Below are 10,000 nucleotides of genomic sequence, written 5' to 3'. Positions count from 1 at the left end.
TACAAAAAATAAAAATGCATATTTCTCTATGTATTTTTCTGTTATAAACAATCTATTAAAATAATACACATCAAATTTCCATTGTCTGTTGATTTTATTTGCAATCTTCTTTTTTTTCGATGGTTAAAACTCTAGGAAATTCAAAGACAATAAAAATTTTACTGCCATATATTGGCGAGCTCACACGCTATACATAGCCCTAATAAATAAATGAATAATTCATAAACTAAATAATAATAAACATGGAAATAATTTATACCCTCTCGCCGAGTTTTTAATGCGAGAACGAGGCCCCCTCCCGGCGAGACGTCTCGCGGCGGTCGCGAGCGCGCTCCGCGTGAAACTTAAATTTTTCGTTTACTTCACCGAGCGACGATCCGAAATGCACCCCCGCCGATTTTTATTTCGTTCCTCCTTCCGATTCGAAAGTGAATGTGAAATTAAAAAAAAAAAAAAAACAAAAAAACTTAGAAATATTTTATACCCTCTCGCCGAGTTTTAATGCGAGAACGAGGCCCCCTCCCGGCGAGACGTCTCGCGGCGGTCGCGAGCGCGCTCCGCGTGAAACTTAAATTTTTCGTTTACTTCACTGAGCGACGATCCGAAATGCACCCCCGCCGATTTTTATTTCGTTCCTCCTTCCGATTCGAAAGTGAATGTGAAATTAAAAAAAAAAAAAAAAACAAAAAACTTAGAAATATTTTATACCCTCTCGCCGAGTTTTAATGCGAGAACGAGGCCCCCTCCCGGCGAGACGTCTCGCGGCGGTCGCGAGCGCGCTCCGCGTGAAACTTAAATTTTTCGTTTACTTCACTGAGCGACGATCCGAAATGCACCCCGCCGATTTTTATTTCGTTCCTCCTTCCGATTCGAAGTGAATGTGAAATTAAAAAAAAAAAAAAAAAATTAAAACTTAGAAATAATTTATACCCTCTCGCCGAGTTTTAATGCGAGAACGAGGCCCCCTCCCGGCGAGACGTCTCGCGGCGGTCGCGAGCGCGCTCCGCGTGAAACTTAAATTTTTCGCTTACTTCACTGAGCGATGATCCGAAATGCACCCCCGCCGATTTTTATTTCGTTCCTCCTTCCGATTCAAGAGTGAATGTGAAATAAAAAAAAAAAAAAAAAATTAAAACTTAGAAATAATTTATACCCTCTCGCCGAGTTTTAATGCGAGAACGAGGCCCCCTCCCGGCGAGACGTCTCGCGGCGGTCGCGAGCGCGCTCCGCGTGAAACTTAAATTTTTCGTTTATCGAATATTTCCACCGAGCGACGATCCGAAATGCACCCCCGCCGATTTTTATTTCGTTCCTCCTTCCGATTCGAAAGTGAATGTGAAATTAAAAAAAAAAAAAAAAAAAAAACTTAGAAATAATTTATACCCTCTCGCCGAGTTTTAATGCGAGAACGAGGCCCCCTCCCGGCGAGACGTCTCGCGGCGGTCGCGAGCGCGCTCCGCGTGAAACTTAAATTTTTCGTTTACTTCACTGAGCGACGATCCGAAATGCACCCCCGTCGATTTTTATTTCGTTCCTCCTTCCGATTCAAAAGTGAATGTGAAATTAAAAAAAAAAAAAAAACAAAAAACTTAGAAATATTTTATACCCTCTCGCCGAGTTTTAATGCGAGAACGAGGCCCCCTCCCGGCGAGACGTCTCGCGGCGGTCGCGAGCGCGCTCCGCGTGAAACTTAAATTTTTCGTTTACTTCACTGAGCGACGATCCGAAATGCACCCCCGCCGATTTTTATTTCGTTCCTCCTTCCGATTCGAAAGTGAATGTGAAATTAAAAAAAAAAAAAAAAATTAAAACTTAGAAATAATTTATACCCTCTCGCCGAGTTTTAATGCGAGAACGAGGCCCCCTCCCGGCGAGACGTCTCGCGGCGGTCGCGAGCGCGCTCCGCGTGAAACTTAAATTTTTCGTTTATCGAATATTTCCACCGAGCGACGATCCGAAATGCACCCCCGCCGATTTTTATTTCGTTCCTCCTTCCGATTCGAAAGTGAATGTGAAATTAAAAAAAAAAAAAAAAAACAAAAAAACTTAGAAATATTTTATACCCTCTCGCCGAGTTTTAATGCGAGAACGAGGCCCCCTCCCGGCGAGACGTCTCGCGGCGGTCGCGAGCGCGCTCCGCGTGAAACTTAAATTTTTCGTTTATCGAATATTTCCACCGAGCGACGATCCGAAATGCACCCCGCCGATTTTTATTTCGTTCCTCCTTCCGATTCGAAAGTGAATGTGAAATTAAAAAAAAAAAAAAAAAAAAAAACTTAGAAATAATTTATACCCTCTCGCCGAGTTTTAATGCGAGAACGAGGCCCCCTCCCGGCGAGACGTCTCGCGGCGGTCGCGAGCGCGCTCCGCGTGCAACTTAAATTTTTCGTTTATCGAATATTTCCACCGAGCGACGATCCGAAATGCACCCCCGCCGATTTTTATTTCGTTCCTCCTTCCGATTCAAGAGTGAATGTGAAATTAAAAAAAAAAAAAAAAATTAAAACTTAGAAATAATTTATACCCTCTCGCCGAGTTTTAATGCGAGAACGAGGCCCCCTCCCGGCGAGACGTCTCGCGGCGGTCGCGAGCGCGCTCCGCGTGAAACTTAAATTTTTCGTTTATCGAATATTTCCACCGAGCGACGATCCGAAATGCACCCCCGCCGATTTTTATTTCGTTCCTCCTTCCGATTCGAAAGTGAATGTGAAATTAAAAAAAAAAAAAAAAAATTAAAACTTAGAAATAATTTATACCCTCTCGCCGAGTTTTAATGCGAGAACGAGGCCCCCTCCCGGCGAGACGTCTCGCGGCGGTCGCGAGCGCGCTCCGCGTGAAACTTAAATTTTTCGTTTATCGAATATTTCCACCGAGCGACGATCCGAAATGCACCCCCGCCGATTTTTATTTCGTTCCTCCTTCCGATTCAAAAGTGAATGTGAAATTAAAAAAAAAAAAAAAAACAAAAAAACTTAGAAATATTTTATACCCTCTCGCCGAGTTTTAATGCGAGAACGAGGCCCCCTCCCGGCGAGACGTCTCGCGGCGGTCGCGAGCGCGCTCCGCGTGAAACTTAAATTTTTCGTTTACTTCACTGAGCGACGATCCGAAATGCACCCCCGCCGATTTTTATTTCGTTCCTCCTTCCGATTCAAAAGTGAATGTGAAATTAAAAAAAAAAAAAAAAACAAAAAAACTTAGAAATATTTTATACCCTCTCGCCGAGTTTTAATGCGAGAACGAGGCCCCCTCCCGGCGAGACGTCTCGCGGCGGTCGCGAGCGCGCTCCGCGTGAAACTTAAATTTTTCGTTTATCGAATATTTCCACCGAGCGACGATCCGAAATGCACCCCCGCCGATTTTTATTTCGTTCCTCCTTCCGATTCGAAAGTGAATGTGAAATTAAAAAAAAAAAAAAAAACAAAAAAACTTAGAAATATTTTATACCCTCTCGCCGAGTTTTAATGCGAGAACGAGGCCCCCTCCCGGCGAGACGTCTCGCGGCGGCCGCGAGCGCGCTCCGCGTGAAACTTAAATTTTTCGTTTACTTCACTGAGCGACGATCCGAAATGCACCCCCGCCGATTTTTATTTCGTCCCTCCTTCCGATCCAAATGTGAATGTGAAATAAAAAAAAAAATAAAAAAAAGAAAATAAAAAAAAAAAAAACAAAAATATTTCCTACCCAAATTATAAGTCTAATTTTTCAATCATAATCTCTTTCCATATTCGTCTTCTCAAACGAAAAAAGAAAAGAAAAAATAAAATCATCTCGCAGAATTTGCCAAGTCCCGACCGTACCGCGCGTTTTACCCATCGGCTCATTTACGTTTCGCCTGAAACGCGCGTAGGCTCCCCGCATGGCTGGCGGCCCGGCGTGCGAGACGCCGACACCCGTCGCCGTACGTATATTATGCGCGTCTCTCATGGCGTTAGCTGAAATACATTTTTCACCGCGTTCGCACATTGCGGCGGCCGATATGCCGCGCCGGCTTTACATTTGCGAAAATCAACGTCGTGTGGCCGTTCAGCTCCTTTGTGCGGCTGAGCGAGCATTGCACTTCGCCCGTGTTACAAACTCTGGAGTTCCGCGCAAGCAGAGAACACCGTGAACAAAAACGAGAACGGTCGTAGGATTCTAATCCACGTCCCCACTATTGCCGCGCCGAAGGCGTGCGCTCTCGTACGTTAATATTTGACGAAAGGGAATTAAATTTTTGGCCAAAGAGAAGATCCATGTGGTCCGTCTCGTCAGGTCCAGCGTTCACTTGTTAAAAAGTGAATTTAAAAGTAAAACGAACAGACTCGTGAATCGCGAGAGTGCAAACTCGAGCGAGCGAGAATGTGAGTTATATAGGTGCGAACATAAAGAGCGTGTCGCGGCGGGTGACTCCGTCGCGCCTCAGACGCCCTTCGTATCCTGGAGCGATATAGAAATGAACAGCTCCCTGGTTGATCCTGCCAGTAATCATATGCTTGTCTCAAAGACTAAGCCATGCAAGTCTCAGTAAAAGCCGAATTAAGGTGAAACCGCGAATGGCTCAATATATCAGTTTTGGTTCCTTAGATCGTACATAGTTACTTGGATAACTGTGGCAATTCTAGAGCTAATACATGCAAACGAGGTCCTGACCGGCAACGGGAGGGATGCTTTTATTAGATCAAAAACCAATCGGCGGCGGGGTTCGCGCCCCGTCCGTCGCCATTCGAGATGATTCTAGATAACTTTGTGCTGATCGCACGGTCTAGCACCGGCGACGCATCTTTCAAATGTCTGCCTTATCAACTGTCGATGGTAGTTTATGCGACTACCATGGTTGTCACGGGTAACGGGGAATCAGGGTTCGATTCCGGAGAGGGAGCCTGAGAAACGGCTACCACATCCACGGAAGGCAGCAGGCGCGCAAATTACCCACTCCCGGCACGGGGAGGTAGTGACGAAAAATAACGATACGGGACTCGTCCGAGGCCTCGTGATCGGAATGATTACACTTTAAATCCTTTAACGAGGATCCATTGGAGGGCAAGTCTGGTGCCAGCAGCCGCGGTAATTCCAGCTCCAATAGCATATACTAAAGTTGTTGCGGTTAAAAAGCTCGTAGTTGAAATTGTGTCCTGCGGTGTCGGTCTACCGAATGCGGTACGACAGGCACGTCTGCGGGGCTTCTCGCCGGTGCGTCCACCGCCAGTGTGTTGCGGTCGTCCTCGCGGGCGGCCGCGCGCCGAGGCGGGCCGTCGCGGCTGTTTACTTTGAACAAATTAGAGTGCTCAAAGCGGGCTAACACTTGCCTGAATATTGTACGCATGGAATAATAGAATAGGACCTCGGTTCTGTTTTGTTGGCTTTCTGATACCAGAGGTAATGATTAATAGGGACAACTGGGGGCATTCGTATTGCGACGTTAGAGGTGAAATTCTTGGATCGTCGCAAGACGGACTAAAGCGAAAGCATTTGCCAAAGGTGTTTTCATTAATCAAGAACGAAAGTTAGAGGTTCGAAGGCGATTAGATACCGCTGTAGTTCTAACCATAAATGATGCCAGCCAGCGATCCGCCGAAGTTTCATAATTTTAACCCGGTGGGCAGCTCCCGGGAAACCAAAGCTTTCGGGCTCCGGGGGGAGTATGGTTGCAAAGCTGAAACTTAAAGGAATTGACGGAAGGGCACCACCAGGAGTGGAGCCTGCGGCTTAATTCGACTCAACACGGGAAAACTCACCAGGCCCGGACACTGGAAGGATTGACGGATTAACAGCTCTTTCTCGATTCGGTGGGTGGTGGTGCATGGCCGCTCTTAGTTGGTGGAGCGATTTGTCAGGTTAATTCCGGTAACGAACGTAACTCTAGCCTATTAAATAGACGTGCAACCGGTATCACAGGAGTCCGCGGGCGCGCATCTTGCGGCGTTCGCGTCGCGGAAGTGTGTTTCGCGGTCTTCACTACCGGCGTACAATGAAAATCTTCTTAGAGGGACCGGCGGTATATATAGCCGCACGAGATTGAGCAATAGCAGGTCTGTGATGCCCTTAGATGTCCTGGGCCGCACGCGCGCTACACTGAAGGGATCAGCGTGTCCTCCTTGGCCTAACGGCCCGGGTAACCCGATGAAACCCCTTCGTGATAGGGATTGGGGTTTGCAATTCTCCCCCATGAACGAGGAATTCCTAGTAAAAGCGAGTCACCAGCTCGCGTTGATTGCGTCCCTGCCCTTTGTACACACCGCCCGTCGCTACTACCGATGGATGATTTGGTGAGGTCTTCGGACTGGTGCGCGGAAGCTCGTCTCGGGCATCCGACGCGTCGGAAAGTTTGACCGAATTTGATCATTTAGAGGAAGTAAAAGTCGTAACAAGGTTTCCGTAGGTGAACCTGCGGAAGGATCATTTCCTGTGAAATATAATATAAAATGAATTTTCATTCTTTTATATAGTATAAATATATTTATACACACGCGCAGAGCGCAAAATAAGCAAACACTGCGGCGGAATTTCGCCCTAGGGCGCCGCCGCGAACCGCGGACTGCCGGTGTCGCGGGAGGCGGGTCTGTCGGCCCGATTCCCGCGTCCGGCTATATTCTGTGAAAAATGTAATTTTTTTTCCGATAGAGAAAAAAGAAAAAAAACGCAACCGATAAACAATATATATATATATATATATATATCATAAAACACTATTACCCTGAACGGCGGATCACTCGGCTCGTGGGTCGATGAAGAACGCAGCTAAATGCGCGTCAGAGTGTGAACTGCAGGACACATGAGCATCGACATTTCGAACGCACATTGCGGTCCGAGCAAGACTTAGTTTGTCGACGGACCACTCCTGTTTGAGGGTCGCGCACACAATGCGACCAGACTTCGCCGTCTTCTCTCTTCGGAGAGAAGATTCGGCGAGAGTGTTGCCGGTCTGTCGTCCGCCGGCGCGCGAGCGCCGGACGGACGTCCGGTCAAATTTGACTTGGCGCGCTCTCTCGGTCCCCCCGAGACGCTTTTCGAGCTAGCGACGACGCTGTGAAACCCGCCGCCGGTCCTCACGGGCCGGCGCGCGGGGGCGTTTCTTCGCGCTCTGCGTCGCGCGCGGGTACCGTGCGAAACCGGAGAGCGTTTACATTATTCATATATATGTATATTTATATATATATATGAATTTTTTTTTGTTGTCGACCTCAAATCAGGAGAGATCACCCGCCGAACTTAAGCATATCAGTAAGCGGAGGAAAAGAAACTAACGAGGATTCCCCGAGTAGCGGCGAGCGAAACGGGAAGAGCCCAGCGCTGAATCCTGCGGCCCAGGCGGGCCGCCGGGAAATGTAGCGTTAGGGAGGAGAGTAATATATACACGCGCGGTCATTAGTCACGGCTGCCTGTCCAAGTTCATCTTGAACGGGGCCCGCTTACCCGCAGAGGGTGCCAGGCCCGTGGTGACGGTAGCCGGCCGCGACGGTCTCTCTCCCCAGAGTCGGGTTGCTTGAGAGTGCAGCCCTAAGTGGGTGGTAAACTCCATCTAAGGCTAAATACTACCACGAGACCGATAGCGAACAAGTACCGTGAGGGAAAGTTGAAAAGAACTTTGAAGAGAGAGTTAAAGAGTACGTGAAACCGTTCAGGGGTAAACCTGTGGAACTCAAACGAGCGAACGGAGAGATTCATCGTGTCTTCCGTCGGAGCCCGCGTCCCGGCGCACACCTCCGCCCTTCGGCACTCGTTGTCGGGGCGGGGGGTGTCCGGGTGCGCAGCCGGGCTCCCGGAGCGCGTGCACTTCTCTCTCAGTATAACACCGCGACCCGTTGCGCCTCGGTCGAATGCGCCGTGCGGCTGTCCCGCCTCGCTCCGCGGGGCGGAGCCGCGGCGTCCACGGCCGGGGCGAGTTTTAAAGCGACGGTAGAGAACGAGGATCGCGTCCGCCCCTTCGGAGGGCGTCCGTCGCGTCACAGCGGCTTCCTTCTCGTGGCCCCCGGCGCCCAGTGCGTCGCGGGTGTCGCGTTTCGGATGTCCGTGGCTAGTGGCGCGCTCTCGGACGGGACGCGTCCCGGTCGGCGGTGGTTTTGTTTTGGGCACTCACAGGACCCGTCTTGAAACACGGACCAAGGAGTCTAGCATGTGCGCGAGTCATTGGGAACACTGATAAACCCAGAGGCGAAATGAAAGTGAAAGGTCGGCCTCGAGCCGGCCGCAGGGAAGATGCGCGGGCGTCGTCAGACGCCCCGCCGCATTCCCGAGGCGTTTCGAGAAAGCCCCCGTGCGATTATCGAGACGCACTGAGAGCGTACACGCTGGGACCCGAAAGATGGTGAACTATGCCTGGTCAGGTCGAAGTCAGGGGAAACCCTGATGGAGGACCGAAGCGATTCTGACGTGCAAATCGATCGTCCGAACTGGGTATAGGGGCGAAAGACTAATCGAACTATCTAATAGCTGGTTCCATCCGAAGTTTCCCTCAGGATAGCTGGCGCTCGAGAAACATGACGGAATTTATTCCGCCATTCTGACAGTCTCATCCGGTAAAGCGAATGATTAGAGGCATTGGGGCCGAAATGGCCTCAACCTATTCTCAAACTTTAAATGGGTGAGATCTCCTTCTTGCTCGAAGATGAAGTAGGAGCTCGGATGGGAGTGCCAAGTGGGCCAATTTTGGTAAGCAGAACTGGCGCTGTGGGATGAACCAAACGTCGAGTTAAGGCGCCCAATGAACGCTCATCGGAGACCATAAAAGGCGTTGGTCGCTCATGACAGCAGGACGGTGGCCATGGAAGTCGGAATCCGCTAAGGAGTGTGTAACAACTCACCTGCCGAAGCAACCAGCCCTGAAAATGGATGGCGCTGTAGCGTTCAGCCTATACTCGACCGTCGCAGGCAAGCGGGACGTTCGTGCGGTCTCGTGCCGTGCGATCGTTTTGAAGCCGCGACGAGTAGGATGGCCGCGGCGGTGTGCGCAGAAGGGTCTGGGCGTGAGCCCGCCTGGAGCCTCCGTCGGCGCAGATCTTGGTGGTAGTAGCAAATACTCAAGCGAGGTCCTTGAGGGCTGATGTGGAGAAGGGTTTCGCGTTAACAGCCGTTGCACGCGAGTTAGTCGATCCTAAGCCCTAGGAGAAATCCGATGTTGATGATGGTGTAAAGTTATATTATAATAATATCACACCCGTCGGGCGAAAGGGAATCCGGTTGCAGTTCCGGAACCCGGCTGCGGAACCGTCTTAAAAATCGTTCCCTCGCAAGAGAGTTCGTCGGGGTAACCCAAAGTGGCCTGAAGACGCCGACGGGAGATCCGGAGAGAGTTATCTTTTCTGCCTGAGCGTTCGAGCGCCCTGGAATCCCATAGCGGGGAGATAGGGCTCGGGACGCGAAGAGCATCGCCGATGCGGCGGTGTCCGGATCGGCCCCTCGGACCTTGAAAATTCAGGTGAGGGATACGCGGAGATGTCGCGCCGGCTCGTACCCATATCCGCAGCAGGTCTCCAAGGTGAAGAGCCTCTAGCCGATAGAATAATGTAGGTAAGGGAAGTCGGCAAGTTGGATCCGTAACTTCGGGATAAGGATTGGCTCTGAGGGCCGTGGCGTGTCGGGCCTGGTCGGGAAGAGGTCATCGGCCGAGACGTGGAAGCCGGGCGGGGTCTCCCCGCGCGGTGCCCTCTGGGTGCCTCGCGGGTGTGGATCTCCGTCACCCGGCGCCTCGCCTTGGCCACCCCTCGGATCTTCCTCGCTGTGTGGCACCGGCGTGTTCGCGCACGCCCGGTGACCTGTACGACCGCCGGACGACGGTCAACTCAGAACTGGCACGGACAAGGAGAATCCGACTGTCTAATTAAAACAAAGCATTGCGATGGCCCTCGCGGGTGTTGACGCAATGTGATTTCTGCCCAGTGCTCTGAATGTCAATGTGAAGAAATTCAATTAAGCGCGGGTAAACGGCGGGAGTAACTATGACTCTCTTCGGATTACCGCCCTATTTCAATCTCATCCGTAATCGTGAGGCATTTCCACAAGATCCTAGCCACTCGATTAC

General features: G+C 50.4%; 2 non-coding genes and 1 pseudogene across 2 annotated transcripts; all 3 read left to right on the top strand.

The window, feature by feature from the left end:
* The first annotated feature begins 4,444 nt into the window (after positions 1 to 4,444).
* LOC148273641 (small subunit ribosomal RNA) lies at positions 4,445 to 6,384 on the top strand. The gene has a single exon (XR_015824521.1). It is a non-coding gene; the product is annotated as a small subunit ribosomal RNA (ribosomal RNA).
* A 288-nt stretch (positions 6,385 to 6,672) lies between these two features.
* On the top strand, positions 6,673 to 6,834 carry LOC148273640 (5.8S ribosomal RNA). Its single transcript, XR_015824519.1, has one exon. It is a non-coding gene; the product is annotated as a 5.8S ribosomal RNA (ribosomal RNA).
* A 324-nt stretch (positions 6,835 to 7,158) lies between these two features.
* The window catches only part of LOC148273639 (large subunit ribosomal RNA), a 6,284-nt pseudogene continuing 3,442 nt past the window's right edge, over positions 7,159 to 10,000 (top strand).

This window comes from Micrasema longulum, unplaced genomic scaffold, assembly GCF_059751315.1.
Source record: "Micrasema longulum isolate JH-2025_06_02 unplaced genomic scaffold, ASM5975131v1 h1tg001890l, whole genome shotgun sequence".
Taxonomy (NCBI): domain Eukaryota; kingdom Metazoa; phylum Arthropoda; class Insecta; order Trichoptera; family Brachycentridae; genus Micrasema; species Micrasema longulum.
This window is presented reverse-complemented; position numbering and strand designations above follow the sequence as displayed.